At 48.4% G+C, this 12,179-nt stretch overlaps 1 pseudogene; it reads left to right on the top strand.

Moving 5' to 3' along the window:
* The first annotated feature begins 981 nt into the window (after window positions 1-981).
* LOC132481450 (nuclear RNA export factor 3-like) lies at window positions 982-11,909 on the top strand (annotated as a pseudogene).
* The last annotated feature ends 270 nt before the right edge of the window (window positions 11,910-12,179 follow it).

Raw genomic sequence — 12,179 nt, forward strand, 5'->3', positions numbered from 1 at the left:
AATACTTACAATTTAAAGTCTGAGGTATCAAAACAAACCGCAAACAAAACTGAGGTGCAAAGGAGAAACACAATTTTTTTTTTTAACAAGCGGGAGGCTGATTGAGGGATTTCAAAGAGAGAGTGCGAAATGATTAGCCACACAACTGAAGCGAATCACAGCTGAGGAAAGAGGAACGCACGGCGTGTGGACAGGACAGTGGACCCAGCAATCCGGTTGACTGCCTTTCTTATTAACCCCCAAACCTTGATCCTGGGTAATTTAATTTAGGTCAATAGAGGCGTAATTTATAGAAAGAATGCTGTTGTAATTTACCTGATTGGAACAAGAGTTGGAAAAAACTTGAGCTGTCCAAGACCCCAGCAGTAGGAGCAGTTTCCTCCCTCTCCGGAGATCACAGCGGACACGCCTCAGTGTTGCCATCCGCCTCAGTGTTGGCGGCACGTGGTGTCTTAATGGCTCCCTCTCAAAGTTAAGCTCGCCGGAAAAGGACTTGGATTGGTGCAGCTCAGGTCACGTGACCCCCTATAGCTCAATGTATAAGGTACTGGGAGGCGGGGCCAGATTCCCGACCCCACCCAGAGGGACCGAGGGGAGAGAGCCTTATGGGTGAGAGGGTTCTTCTCAGGCGCCAGCCCCACCCTCCTGCATCTCCTTGGCCCAGTGTCTCTCCTTGTGGCCTGGGCACTGCCTGGCCAGGGTTTCTGCCAGGCGGCTCTCAGACCTAGAGAACTGACATCCAAATTCATAGGCTACACAACAGAGGGTGTGAACTTAAAAACGAGTGGCGGGCTTCCCTGGTGGCATTTTTAATGTTTTTTAATGTTTTTACTTTTAATGTTTAATATTTTGTGATTAGGCTAATTTGTTGAGATGGAACACTTGAAAATATCTAGTAAGCAACTAACAAAAAAAGTTCACATATATTTACCATGTTATCAAAGAGTTCACATGACACTGTTTCATAAAAAATAAAAAATTTCAATTTTAGACTTGACAGTTTATCTGTGTGGTGTGTGCATTTCTGTCTTACACTTCTTTTACCCCCAAATGTTCACACACTTTTGTGCAGATTTTTCTTCACCTCTCTCAGTGGCTGGACTTTTCTCAGGGCATTGAGATCCAGGAAGGGATTGTAGACATGGTGTGGAAAATTCCAGAAATGTCCAACTAATGCACTGGAGCCCAATCTCCTCTCTCCTTCCCTCTGCCTTGAAACCTCTCTGGTCTGGAACTTTCAGAGCTACAATTCTGGCTCTGACCATAGGGGCATCTATCTACATTGAGGACTTTTTTTTTTTTAAAGGAAAATACATGATTTGTTTTCTTTTACTGTCATTACAGGGACCCACAAAACTCTGACTGCTATTTCGTTTATAGTTTTCAGGTCTGTTCTTTGTTGTTTGGTTTTTGGAAGTTTTTGTTTTTTGGTATTATCTCTCTGAGGTGGGCTGAGGTTAATTCCAGCCATTTGACTATTTTCAGAAAATTCTGTTACTTTGTACTAACTTAAGACAATCTCCCACACTACAGCAATAACTTAGTAAATCTCTGCTTGGAGAAGTCATCTTCCATTCCGTGGAGCTCCGTTTCAGTCTCTGTTTCCCCAGGTAGCATCTGAATGACCCTAGACAAGCTCCAGCACCTCAGTAAGCCTCAGCAACCTTGGAAAGTTGGTGATTCTGATATCAGAGTCCCCTTGTGAGGAATTCATGAAAGAATAGAGGCAATGTAGCAAGTACAGAGCCTGGCCTACAGCTGGCACACAGAGTTCTCTGGGTTTGCCGAATGAAGGAACACAATGTAGTGTAGCTGATCCAGAGTCTGGCATACAGAGCTCCCTGTGTTTGTAACCAGAAGTACCAAGGTCCCCTAAGCCTCCTGATTCCAGATGCCCTCCTCTGCAAGGGTGGTACAGTTGGAAAGAGTTCCCTGGGTGTTAGGCTGGTAGCAAACTCAGGGGGCAGTAATTACAGGAAGTGAAGTCTCCTCTGGCCCCCAGGACTCTCCTCCTCTATGCTCTTGGGGAGGGGACTTCCTGTTAGGACTCCATCTTGTTTGTGTGGCTCTGACAGAGTGGTTTGGGGCTTGCACTCTCCTTCTTCGGCAGCCCTTCCTGATATTCTCCAAACCTCCAGCTCCAGACCCACAGATTCTCTTCACGAGCAGCCTGTGAGGAGGGTGGTGACAGATCACTGCCTTCAGGCCAGCCCATGGGTGAGTTGGTCAGCATGAGACCTTGTCCTCAGATCCCCACAGGGCAGGAGGGGTTCTGGGTTCCCTCCCTAACCCCAACCCACAGGACCCCCAGCAAGCTGACCCCCCTTTAGAGAAGGCATGCAGAGGGCTCAGGCTCACTATTTCCCACTCTCTTGAGGAAATGGGCCAAGTGGGCTCTGACACACCCATCCTGATTCCATGTGGAAAACCTCCCCTCGGGCTTCCCTGGTGGCGCAGTGATTGAGAGTCCGCCTGCCGATGCAGGGGACACGTGTTCGTGCCCTGGTCCAGGAAGATCCCACATGCCGTGGAGCAGCTGGGCCCGTGAGCCATGGCCGCTGAGCCTGCGCGTCCGGAGCCTATGCTCCGCAACGGGAGAGACCGCAACAGCGAGAGGCCCGCGTACCGCAAAAAAAAAAAAAGAGAAAACCTCCCCTCTTATGGAAATGGCCATGGCTGAGGTGAATTATTTCCCCTGGCTAAGGAAAAGGCAAAAGTCATGTGATCTTCTCAGGTCTAGGGTTTGGCAAGTAGGGAGTGTCACCTAGGTGGGGCGTGGGATTGTGTAAACTAATATTCCTTGGATTTATACGAGGTGGAGGAGGGGCAGAAAACCCACCATTACCACTGAATATTACATTAACTAGTCAGGGTAAATTGTATTAGTCCATAGAAGCTTACTGAGGCTTGCTTTGTTGCCCAGCATATGATCTATCCTGGAATGTTCGATGAGTAGTTCTTATGTGCATTGTTCTATGTCACTTAAATACATTTGTTAACTTAAGTCACATTTTGAAACCTTCTCCCTCTAGCTGAGTTTTTGTCTGCCATTTTGTGCATCACTCAGTGAGCTGTGTAAAAATTTCCCACTGTGACTGTGAATTTGTCCATGCTCTATTTCTGTTAGATTTTGCTTTGCATATTTTGGCTCTATTTTAGGACATGCATACAAATTTAGAATTTTATATTAATATCTCCTTATTGCATTGAACCTGTTATCAAAAAGAAATCTCCTTCTTTCTCTAGTGATTCTTTTTTCTTTAAACTGTACCTTTACTTTTACTAATAGGGTTATACCAGCTCTCTGTAGGTTACTGTGGAAAAGGTATACATTTTGCCATCATTTATTTATTTTAAAATTTCCTAGATATTAAAATTTGCATGTGTCTCTTTTCAGGAGCATTTGATGGAGGGTTTCTTGTCCAGTCTGATAATAGCTGTCTTTCTATTTGGAATAATAATCTCAAATTTTTAATGTAAAAGTAGATGTAATTTGGTTTATACATACTATCTTACTGTATATTTATTTTTGTCTCTTCTAAGTTCTTTTTCCTTTCCTTTCCTTTGAAATGATTAACATTTTATAACTATTAAATTGTTACCTCATGTGGCTAGATAAACATTCTTTTGCCATTCTTGTAGTGTTTACCCTTCAGATTACAATGTACATTTTTGCACTTTCAGTCTAATGTTAATTAATTAGTTCTTTAGAACTCCTCAGACAATTAGGGGACCTTGAGACACTTTGATTCCATATACTCCCTCCAAATTTATTGTCATGCATTTTCATTGTCTATATATTTAAATCCCCAGAAGAAATTACTATCATTGTGTTATATAATCAGCACTCATTTAAATTTGCCTACATATTCACAAATGTCATTAGTCTTTCTTTCCTGTATCTATGTGCCTCCACCTGGGAAGATATTTCTTCTGCCCAAGAAAGAGTCTATAATATTTCTTTTAGTTTGAGTCTTCTGGTCACAAATTTTCCGAGTTTTTGTTACAGGATGAAGAAATGAATGCCTTTTTTTAAAGAATGTTTCTCTTTAAAGCATACTTTTTCTCCTGTTACAATAATACTGTTACACTGAGTTGATATCTTGTTACTTTTGGAAACTTCTCAACAAAGATCTCTTCAAATACCACTTCTCCACTGTTCCCTCCCCTTCTTTCCGGGACTCACATTAACCATGTGTTAGCTATGTTCACTGCATCACCTTTAATTATCTCCCCCTCGCTTTTGGTATTCTCCATGCTATGTCTCTCCAGGCTGCATTCTGGATCTTTTCATCGGCCTTATCTTTCATATCTCTAATTCTTTCGTCAGGCAGGGAGGTCACCTTTGACCCTTGAACCATCACACCAGGGTAGATTTCAGGGTAGATTTTATTGTGCCCCTAGAGCCGAGCAGAGAAGAGAGAGTTAGAGGTGAAAAGCTACTTGTCCCAGGTCACATAACCTGAACCAAGCAGAGCAGGGACTAACATCACAGACTAAACCCTGGGTCCAGACCCTTTCCTCTGTGCTTGTTTTCTTCTTGGCTGTGAACGCTCCCCACCTCTCATTTCCTGAGAAGTGGAACCACAGTGAAGTTTCTAAGCCTTTTTTTTAGCACTGTGATACATTTCTCTTTAGATTATAAAGTCAGTGATATTTCTTCATTAGCCATGAGAACTTTCCCAGGAATTTTTCTGGTACTGGGCCTATTGATGTGTTGTTCTCAATTTCAGAGAACATTGATCAAGTGAACACTTTACAAAGAAAAGCAAGATGCAGGGGTATCTACCAAAGGAGACAGAGCTCTTGGTCTCAACAGGCCACATCCCAGCAGCAGCAAGATAGAGAATCACTGCGAAGTGATGCTCACGTGGACATCCAAGCAAGATAGTAAGTGACGAGGCAGCATGGCTGACAAGTATCAACCAGTGAAAAACAAAACCTTGTAGTTAAATATGTCACTTTTCTCTCTAACCTGGAAGAGTGAGGAATGATGGGATCAGGTTAACGGTTGAGCAATCTTTATTGTAGCTCTGCTATCATTGGGGAAAATGTAGAGAGGACTTCCCAAGACTATGCGGACCACTTTCTTCTCTCCACTTCCCCACAGTGCTCCCTATGCCCTTCCATCCTGTCATCGGAGAGGCAATTTTCAGGAACAAGACGAAACCCCTGTTAACAAGGAGACAGAGCAAATGCCTCCAGAGAGAAGAATGGAGAGAAACAGGCAGGATGAGACCTTGGGGAGCTGGTTCAAGATCAGAGTGAGTGTGCTGGCTAAATGGACCTAACATGTAGAAGAAGATGACAGAGAGAGTCATGTTGGGCGCATGTAGAGATGCTGGGACTTTTCTCTCGTGGCAGTGGAGCTGGTAATCTGTCTTGTTATTACTAGGAGTTAACTTCCTAGATCATGTGAGGGCAGGTTCAGAGAAGCAATATAAAGGGAGCAGACTGACTGCAGGAAGCATGGGAGACGCTGTCTAAAACAAAGGAGGAAACTACTGCCAAGGAGATGGAGCAACTCCACACCAGAAGACGCAGTTTGGCTCAAGCTGAGTGTGGGAGGAGGTTGAGTCTCTGGGATCCTCGTCAGAGGGGCAGGCCAGGTCTGCCTTAGGTAGGATCTCTTAGAACTTTATAAAAGTAAGTACGTGTGAAAGATATGAAGTCGATTATTTCAGGAAAAGTATTTAAATGGAAAGAAAGGATATATAGGAAGCCCATGTCTGGTGTAAAAGTTAGCGATAACAGATATTGTCCTATCTTAAGAAATTACCTAAAGCCTGAAAAAAGGTCCTAAAGCAAGACACAACTGGGTCTTATCTTAACCTTGGATTCCATTTTATCACTTTTCTTTCCCCAATTATTTCTTTGCCTCTTAGGTTCCCTTCGGTATTAAATATGATGAGAAGTGGCTGCTGAATTTGATTCACAAGCAATGCAGTGTCCCCTTCACCCCAGTCGAAGTAAGAGAGGACATTGAGGCCGATGAGAGGAAACGGGGTAGATGGCAGGCCCAGATGAGAAATGGCTCTGGTCTCATATTATGCTTCTCTTGTCACTCTCCCTACAGTTTCACTATGAGAAAATGGAGGCCCAGTTCTTCGTTCAGAATGCCAACATTGCTTTCGAACTGAAGAATGTCAACGGCAAGATTTACAATGAGGCTAATGAAAGGGTGTGTGTCAAGGGCATGAGCAGGGCTAGCTGGGAGCCAGAGGGCAGGGCAGGGGCATGGTCTTGCTTGATCCCAGAGCTCAGATTTCCTGGAGCTTACCCAGCCCCTCTTGTGTTCTCAACAGATATCTATCTTTGTTGATCCCTGTGATGCACCTCACTCTGTGCTGAAGGAGCTGAGGTCAGAAAAGGTGGAGCAGATAAAGGTAATGCAGACTCAACACAACCTGTGCACTCACAGCCAGACCCACCTATTGCCCCCGATCACCACCTCAGACTCAGAGCCCCTGAACCCCATCCCTAACTCAGCAGCTGCCCATGAAGGAACGATATGATGCCTCCCAGCAATCTCGTGACATCCAGGGAGTCCGCTCTGACCCTGGTATGGCGACAGCAGCAATTGTAGAGCAGGTGAGAGCAGAGGGGTCTAGCTGGGAAGGATACTCAGGAATGGTAACTCGGGGAGGGGTTGGTGCTGGAGCTGTACCAGCCAGGAGCCTCTCAGCCCCCGATTCCCTCCTCCTGGCTTCCTGAAGACTTGATGACCCGTGATACTGGAATGGCGCAAAACCCTAGAAATGGCATGGCTGCCTCCCTGCAGACCCATCCAGGGAAGATGCCCAAGATGAGGACCTTAGACCCAGTGTTGGGGCTGGTGGTGATGGTGGGAGAGATTAGGTAGAAGAGGCAGATTGGTCTCAGGTATCCCCTGCTGGGGTCCTCACTCTAACTCTTTCCTCATCATAGCTTTTGGCCTTGGACCTGAGCGATAAGAAACCCTACCAGCTGCACGGCCTGTCCAACATTATGCCGAATGCTTCCAACACCAAGAACTGGAACCTCTCCAACACTGAGGTGAGGTGTGGTACCCAGATCCGTCTTTGAAGGGAAGGTGGGAAGGCTCATGTGATGGTGGCAGAGGAAGGGAAATGGATTTGTAGGAAAAGGAAGGGAGTAGGGGTGCACGGCCATCCTGGCTCTTTTTCTCTGGCCCATGTGGTTCCTCCTCATAATCACAGGTGAAGTCTGCAGGGGAGATGGACAAGGGTGAGCGGCTGGAGCCAGAAGGGATGTGTGCAGAGAGAAATCCCCTGTGCACCACCTTCCCTGATAAGTCAACCAACATAAGGTCAGATGTATCCTCTGTTTCCCGCTGGCAGCCAAAGCTATTCCCGAAAGTGCCCGTTTGCAAGGGGCAGCTGATGTGGACCTCAGGGAGGACTACAGGCCCTATGCTCTCCTCTCTGCATCACAAAGTGGACAGAGTTTCAACCACAATCCATATGGGCCCCCAGCCCAACATGTGCATATTTTACATTCTTACCTGCTGTGTCTGAGCCATTCTGGGGCAGGTGAAGAGCTGCAAAAGGGGTGCCATTTCACATTTCCTCTCTCTTCTTCCCTGACCCCCACCACGGGAGAGCTTCTTTCCCTTCCCTTTGTTTTCTCTCTCTCCCTTGTCTCTAGGCCCGTATGTCTCTGTCATCTCACCCCTCGTACCTTCACTCCCTTTCTGTCTTCATCCCCCTCCATCTCCCTCCCTGAGCCCCACCTCACTCACCTCCCTGCCCCAGCATCCTGGGCCACCCATGGGGGGAGTCCAGGTCTTGGTCCAGGTCTTGGCAGAGTGCAGGACCCTAAGTGAGGTGGCAGAGCCTCGGGCACACACCCCAATCCCTCTTCTCCCCACAGCCTTCAGCCAGGCCCTGGAGGAAGGAAGGGAGGGGAAGGAAGCCCTGCAGCATGGGTTTCAAATGCTGGTCATGGTGGCACTGGAGAAGGGAAGTCCACGCATTCTGCGGGGAGCTACCCAGGGGAAGGAGAGGAAGGGAGGGAGGGAGGCGGGGAGGGAGGCAGGGCATGCTCTCCCTCTGTGTCAGTCGATGGGGGACGTGTTCAGGGCCCTGGAAGGCTGGGACACTGGGGTGTGGGTGTACTTGCTCCCATGAGGAAGAGGGTCACCTCCACAGTTTCACTGACTTTTCTGTTTTGTCTTGATTTTGGCAGCTCCATCCTGGAATTGTTCCCCAAGTTACTAACCTTGGTAAGTGCATTCCTTGTTCATGGACTCCTCTAACTGGCACTGACAGCACCCACAAACTACTCTGAACCCCATTAGGTCTTGCCACAGTTACAGTTTTGAAACTGACCCTTAAACGTCCTGGGCGGAGGGGGATGGTACAGCCCCTGTGGGAACGTGACAAAGGCTCTGGATCTTCTTCAACCACGTTCTTCACAGGCTTTGGGGAACCCACGGTGATGATCCAAACTGTAGTCCTGCCCATGGAATTTCCAGGGCTCTTTCACCCCTGACCTCTGACCCTCACCCTCTCTTGGGCTCATCCTTTTCCCTGATCATCCAACACCACCTCCTGTTCTGCACTGCTGACATCCTCTTCTCTTCCCCAGGATGGCCAGGAGACATCCCCACTGGCTAAATGTGGTATTGAAGCCTGCAAGCGCTTACCAACCTGCAAGGTGAGGACGGAGGATCAAGCCGGGTTTTAAGTGGTGCCTGAGAAGGGGGTGTCAGCCCTGGTCCTGAGGACTGTTTTGATTCCAGGGAAGCTACTTTGGATCTGATGAGCTCAAGAGCCAAGTCCTGAAATTCCTGAGGCAGTAAGTACCTCTTGGAAGCTGAGCAAGGGGAGGGGAGCTAGGACAGGTGAGGCCACCTAAGCACAGGTCTGCTCAGGGGAGTTTTCAAGTCTCATTTGAGGTCCAGACCACAGAGATAGACTGCCTTCACTGCCCTCCCTTAGGTACTACTTGATGCATGACTACGGAGACCGACAGGTTCTCGCAGGGGCTTATCACGAGGAGGCCTGCTTCTCCCTGACCATTCCCTTCCACCCCGAGGACCCAGCCCCGTGAGTATCACATCACAGGCTCTGCTCCTGGGCCGTGTGGCTCCCCAGCAGACACAGGCCAGCTCCTGCAAATACGCACCACCCACTGTTGCTCTTTGTCTCCTAGAAGCAGCTTGTGCGAGTACTTCAAGGACAGCAGGAATATGAAGAAGCTCAAGGACCCCCGTGAGTGTGCGATGGGAAGACTGGGTGGGAAAGGGTGGTGAAGGGGTCAATCATAGGGCCCAGGGCGTGGCAGCCCCTGACCTTCGCTCGCTTGCCCTCCCCTCACAGACCTGCGGGTTCAGCTGCTGAAGCACACAAAACGTGTCATTGTGCACACCCTCTGTGGGTTGCCCAAGACTCAGCATGACTTCAGCTCCTTCGTGGTGGACATTTGGTTCCAGACGGTGAGCGCCTGCTTCCTCCCTCGGGCGGGCCCAGGAAGCCGCAGGTGGGTAGGAGGTGGAGGTGGTGACTGGGCGCCTGGGCTCTTCCCTTTCAGGAAATGATGCTCTGCTTCTCCGTCAGCGGGGTGTTCGAGGAAGGTGAGTGTGTGTAGACCCCCACCCCTGATGTCTCATTGCTGCCTCCCCTTGGCCAGGCTCACTCCCAGACCCACCCAGCTTCCTGGACCCCTTCCTTTCCCTTCCCTTCCCTTCGCTCCACTCCCCACTTCCCTCCCCACCTGCCCTCCCCCACCTCCCCTCCCCTCCCCTCCCCTCCCCTTCCCCACTGTGTTCTTCAGCCCTCAGGCTTCCCACAGACAACCCAGGTCTGAGCTGTGTCCATGTTTGTCTGCCCTGCACACCCTGGGCGTTGGGGACATAGGCTGTTGAGTTTGGTGCCTCTCATCCCAGATCCTTACTGTGAGAACTTGGGCTGCTATTGAACCTCTCAGTTTCCTCATTTGCACAATGGGGTAGAAGTATCCACCTCTTGGGCGGCTGTGAAGAATGCATCCCGTGAACTTGTGTAGTGGTTGTCAGCGGCCATGTCACTGGGCGCAGACTGCTCCTATAGCTGCCCTCCCCATTCGCGACACCCTGGCCCCCGTTAACAACTGCCCTCTTAGCATGAGTGTCCAGTCACTCCCTGACTGGGGACCGCCGTGTGAGCATGTACAGCACGTGCGGCTCTCAGGGGTACTGTTGTTTGTTTGCTGTTGAAGTGGAAGGAAGTTCTCAGGGCTGTGTGCGTGCCTTCACCCGGACCTTCATCGCTACCCCTGCCAGCTACTGCAGGTGAGAGCCCTGTCGTGGGTGGGAATACCCATCCTCGCCTGGGCTCAGGGGTGTGGGAATGTGGTGGCACAGACCTTAGGTTTACTCGGTATTGTGGAAAGCCAGCAGTGAGATCCCAGGAGCAGTCTAGCCTAGTGGTTAAGAAGAGTATGGGCTCTGGAATCGGCCTATGCATTCACTCCTTCCCCAACACTCACTCGCTGTGTCCTTGGTCAAGTCATATGACCTCTATGTGACTCAGTGTCTTCCTCCGAGAATGGGTATCAGAGTGTCCAGCCCTTGGGCTGTGGTAAAGGGTAAATGTGAAATTGCCCGTGAGTTGGGGATAAACCTATAAATCGAGTGAAGGTGGTAGACAGTCTCTCCAAAGGTGGGCTCTGTGGGGAGGGGCAGAGGTACCAGTCAAGGAACCTGGGAGACAGGCACAGGAGGGACGTGGAAGGAATCTGGGTGCTGAGTGCCAGTGGGAGCAGAGTCAGTATTGGGGGTGAGGGTGTCCATCCATCAGTTTTCTGGGGGTCCATTTTTCCTTCAGTCTGTGCATCGTGAATGACGAGCTGTTTGTGAGGGATGCCAACCCCAGTGAGACCCAGCGGTTTTCTGCATCCCAGTGCCTACACCCACCTCCAGCTCCATGTATACCCTCTCCCAGCTGCAGCAGGACATCATGGAGGCATCCTCCACCCCATCTGAGATGAACCTCTAGTGGTCTCAGAAGTGAGTGCTGGGTTTGCATGGGGATAGGAGGGAGCTGGGACGAGTAGAGGAGGGATTAATGGGAATATTCAGGTCATTACTTTAAATCTATTTTTTTCTTACAAACGTTTACTTGTGAAAAAGTCCCTAATTTCATACTAATACATTTCCATGTACTATAAAATACAGGTTTCCTATCTTATATACTGTTCTGAAACTTCTTTTATTAGCAGTACCAGCATAGTTTCTTCTCAGTATATGTGAAGCTACATTACTCTTTCTAAGATCAATATATCAAACAATTGAATTCCTGGAAGCCATAAGCTATTATTGATCGCCATTTACCTTTTCGCCTCTTTTTCAGCATTACATGCAGTGGCATCTGCTCCTTCTGGTACATACATGTTGGTAAACTTGAAGGCTTGCTCTTGTAGCATAGATTTAGCAGTGAAGTTGTGTGGTCAAGTGTCTCCAGTTTGGTCCTAAGGGAGGTCATCTATCCTCCCCCACTACAGGTGCTTTCAGTACAATGACTAGACTATACCAGAAATAAAAACTTCTTTACTCATCAAAAAGTGAATTCTGAGAATTCAGCGATAAGACGAAATAGACCTCTAGGGTTTCAGGAAGGTGCAGGCGGACAGAAGTCAGGTGCCCTGGGGTTGACACTCACGGCTGCTGGCTCTGCTGACATCCCAATTCTTTCTCTTTACTTTCTTCAGTCCAAGGGCAAAATTCCAGATGAGACCCTCACCCACTGACCTGGGATCTTGAGAGCAAAACTCTGCAAATGAGCCTTTAGATGTCATTCTCATCCTCATCATATTTGTTACCTCTCTTCTCTTAACTGAAGCCACATCCATGACTAAGCTTGCAGTCCAGCTAATCAGGAAGCCAAAGTTTACCGTGTAGGCCTGCCCGTTGCTCTATATTTTTCCCACGCATGATCCTTGTTTATCTTTATATTAAAGAGTAACATTGCACATTATATGTTGTGTGTCTTGGATTGCTTTTCCCCTGACCCAACCATGAGTTACTGGGGCCAGGACCAAAAGGTCCCATCTCCTGCATCATCCCTGGCAGTCTCTAGCATTTATATCTGACCTACACAGTGCTTGAAAATTATACAGTAACGACTCCATTCCTGGACTACCCTAAAATCCACGCTTTGCCTCCTGATAACCTTCTCTCCACCACTTCAGTACTCACA

Source organism: Mesoplodon densirostris, chromosome X (genome assembly GCF_025265405.1).
Source record: "Mesoplodon densirostris isolate mMesDen1 chromosome X, mMesDen1 primary haplotype, whole genome shotgun sequence".
Classification (NCBI taxonomy): domain Eukaryota; kingdom Metazoa; phylum Chordata; class Mammalia; order Artiodactyla; family Ziphiidae; genus Mesoplodon; species Mesoplodon densirostris.